General features: G+C 30.9%; 1 long non-coding RNA gene across 1 annotated transcript; it reads right to left on the bottom strand.

Moving 5' to 3' along the window:
• Positions 1 to 1,951: 1,951 nt before the first annotated feature.
• LOC126886996 (uncharacterized) lies at positions 1,952 to 3,254 on the bottom strand. Its single transcript, XR_007698861.1, has 2 exons — positions 2,828 to 3,254; positions 1,952 to 2,634 (listed from the first exon to the last, which is right to left on the bottom strand). It is a non-coding gene; the product is annotated as an uncharacterized LOC126886996 (long non-coding RNA).
• Positions 3,255 to 3,799: the final 545 nt, after the last annotated feature.

Below are 3,799 nucleotides of genomic sequence, written 5' to 3'. Positions count from 1 at the left end.
TATTTCGTGAGATATTAGACCGTTTCTATAATTTACCTATGGTATCAGGATAAATCTTTTTCCCAATTATAGCGCCATCTATCCACAGTTCGAAAAAATGTCTTGACTAAAAGTTGCTTACTTTTACGTAACGAATTAAAATCTGCAAGAAAGACTGGGGGTGTCCATTTAAGATTTTAAACTTACCCCCCACCCCACCTCCAGGGGGTGTTACGGGGATTGGTGTTTGGTGTCATTGGATAGATTTTTGAAAATGATTGAACACGTATTTTTCAGTTTTTTGATCTGATGTTTAGTTCGCGAAGTATTCGACCGTTCCGCTACTTTTGGGACACCCTATATAAAAATCAATTGCTGTTCGTGTATCTCGCTAAACTCGAGAATGGCTGGACCGATTTGGCTAACTTTGATGTTGAATTATTTTTAAAAGTTCAGGCAAGTTTATACGGGTTTTTTAGTCATTTTAGTAGCCACCAAATTTTTTACATATATATGTATAAAATGCTCTTTTCACAGTGTTTCTTGCCATACTCCTCCGCAAGGGTTTGACCAATTTTTATGAAATTTTACGCCTATATTCGGCAGGACTGAGAATATGTTGTTATCTATTTTTCATACCCGTACGTCACAAGGGGGGTTGCCGATGACGCCATAACTCTCATAATAATGCCGTGAAAAATATGAAATTATAAGTAGGTAGACTCCGAGCAGAACCGTACTAAAATTTTTTCTCTAGCGCAATCGGTGTCCGAAATACTATATCTCAAGCAGTAGAAATATTCTGAGCACAGAAGAAGAACGAGCGACAAATTTCATAGAAGATAAGTGGAACAGTTTAACTTTGGGATTCAAATTGGGCAAAATATGATTTTTTTAATTTTGCGAAATATTCAAAAAATATCTCTAAACGGAACTTTTCTGACGAACCGTAAGCAGGAGAAAAATTCTAAGCACACGAAAATAACAATCAGCAAATTATAAAATTTTATTTAATTTGAATTAATTTTGTTTAATTTGATTTAATTTAAGTATTTTATTTACTTTCGTTTATTTTATTCTATTTACTTTTGTTTAATTTTATTATTTTTTGAAGTTATACTTCTTTAGGCGCGATTGAGTGTAAAATTTCATAATACTGCGCGGATGCGCACAGAGACAGTATGGCGTTTAGTTGCTAACTCTTTCTAGTTATGTATAAATATAATCAGTGCAAGAAAAGGTGTGAAAAGAATATATTAGTGTTTTTAGTAAATATATTTATTATAATTTTTGTGTTTTTGGATTTGTCTTCCTCAGGAGTAAGATGAGTATTATTAAAACATTTTATTGTATATTTATTCACCTTGTCTGTTTGTTACGGTGAATTTTTATTAGGTACGTCCGCACCGATATAGACAGAGTCTTCGTAGCGTATTTGGTATAGCATTCGGCCAGAGATCCAGAGGTCTTGAGTTCGAATCCAGTGCAATCCTATACTTTTTTTTTTATTTTTTTGAAAGCAGTGAGCACAAAATTAGTTTGGTGTTTAAAAAAAATTAAAACAAACTGTTTAAAGTATATTTATTTTTAAGAAATCATATAATAGAAGTATAACTTCTTACGTGCGTACGAAGTACACACACATTCTTTTTTTTTTATTTATTTATTTTTATTTAATTTTTTTTAGCTTTATTTAATTGTATTTGAATTAATATGATTTTATTTATTTGTATTTAATTTTATGAAATTTTATTTCATTTTATTTAATGTTATTTAATTTTAATTTAATTATATTTTATTTAATTAACACCTATAGATTTGGAACCACCCCTAACCCAATCATAAATACAGGGTTGTTTTGAATGTATATAAAATAAATTTGTTATATTCATTACTAGCTATAATACCCGGCTTCGCCCGGGAGTTGATATGAGATTACGCGGTAGTTGCAATAAAAAAATAAACTATGACGTAATAGTAAAAAAATTTATTGAAAACATTCGCTCATTTTTTACACTATTTGCTTATAAACAACGTTTTTCATTTTATTGTCTGGAGTATATATATATATATATATATATATATATATATATATATATATATATATATATATATATATATAGATTTTTCGGATTTCCTACCCTTGAGCAAGCTACATATAGCTGACCGTGAGAGAAGCAGGGTTCTTTGAGGTTAATCTTATATTTTGAAGAAAGTGTTTTGATTCTTGTGTTTCCCCGGTCATGTAATGTAGAAATTCCTGTGGAGGTGCTTCCAGTGGTGGTAGTCGAATTTTTCCATTGATGCAACAGAGTCCTGCTGTTTCTTTACTGAATTTTTTCGCGTGGCAAAATTGGCAAATGTTATCCATTTTTCCGATCACAACATGTTTATGATTGTAATATTTTTTCGTCGGTTCGTAGTGGAATGCTTCCTTTGTTAAATTATCTTTTAAAATTCTCGATTCTTCTATACTTTCTTCTCTTTTCTTTCTTCATTTTTTGTGCTTCTCAGAGTTCTCATCCTAGTTCGTTGATTTTGTAAACGTGCTTCGCGCTCTTCTTCCGTTTCATTTCTTCTATGTTCTTTTTGTTTCCGCCGTTTCGCTGCAAAACTGGCAAGATCTCCTCCTTTTTTACGTCTAGGCATTGTATTCTGTAAAATATAAATTAAATAAACATTTTATAGACAAAAAATTAAAAGAAAAAGAAAAACAACCATTAGAATTAATTAAAGACACTATTAATTATCTTTTCAAAAATAATTATTTTTTCAAAAATAATTAATATAAATAATTAATAATCAAACTGAGAACTTCCTTTTTCTGAAGTCGGTTAAAAATACTTACATTTGATATTTCACAATAAAGGCTCACAGACGACTTTTTTCTTCTCGGCTTCAAAATCGAGAATTAATTAAACACACTATTAAAAATAGTGACACGTGATACTTCAAAATAAATGCTCACAGATAACTTCTTTCAGTTCCTTTCGCAATCGCTTTTCAAATCGAACTAACTCTGGCGGGTGATACCGGGCCCTTATATATTCAGAGAGCTAGGCTCTAGCATATTCGGAAAAGTTCGAGAGTATTTTCTTTTACACATTCTAGAATGTACTCGACATTATCGTCCGCCGTAACAATAAGTTCTGCAGCTATAGCATAAGTAGTAAAGGCGCGAAATTTGAAAACTTAAATTTTTAAATATTTTCAGAATTAATAATTAATAATTTGAATAACTAAACTTATCTCGCTTCAACTCCAAAATATATATATTTATTATACATAATGATGATAATGATGTCAATACCGGAATATTTAAAAGTTTGGCGAAGGGGCAAAATTGGGAATATTTAAAAATTTGGTGGAGGAGCCAGGTCTAGTGCTAGCCAAGCTTGCTAGGAAAAGCCCTTATATCTTTAAAAATACGCCCTTTAAGTTAAAACGGGAACTTACTTGTTCGAGCGGGGATAAAGGGCTATTGCACTATATAAGTCCCTTTATCGTATCGGGAATCCTTTTTAAGTTTTATCGGCACACACATTTTATCAACTTAGTTTTATTATATATAATGATTATAAGATAAACAAATTTAAGAGGAAACAGTAGCGATCAACAGGTAGCAAAAACGCGTTCCAAGATTGCGGCTGTAATTTTGAATATTTTTTCGAGATATTTGTCACGACACGTATTCGCAATATAATAAAGAATGGTGGTACAGAGCCCAATTTCAAAAATATATTAATGTGTGGAAATTACTCTGTAATTAAATACAATATTAAAAAAACGAGCCTGTACCGCCATTAAGAAGAACAAAAAA

The sequence above is a fragment of the Diabrotica virgifera genome, chromosome 6 (assembly GCF_917563875.1).
Source record: "Diabrotica virgifera virgifera chromosome 6, PGI_DIABVI_V3a".
Classification (NCBI taxonomy): domain Eukaryota; kingdom Metazoa; phylum Arthropoda; class Insecta; order Coleoptera; family Chrysomelidae; genus Diabrotica; species Diabrotica virgifera.
This window is presented reverse-complemented; position numbering and strand designations above follow the sequence as displayed.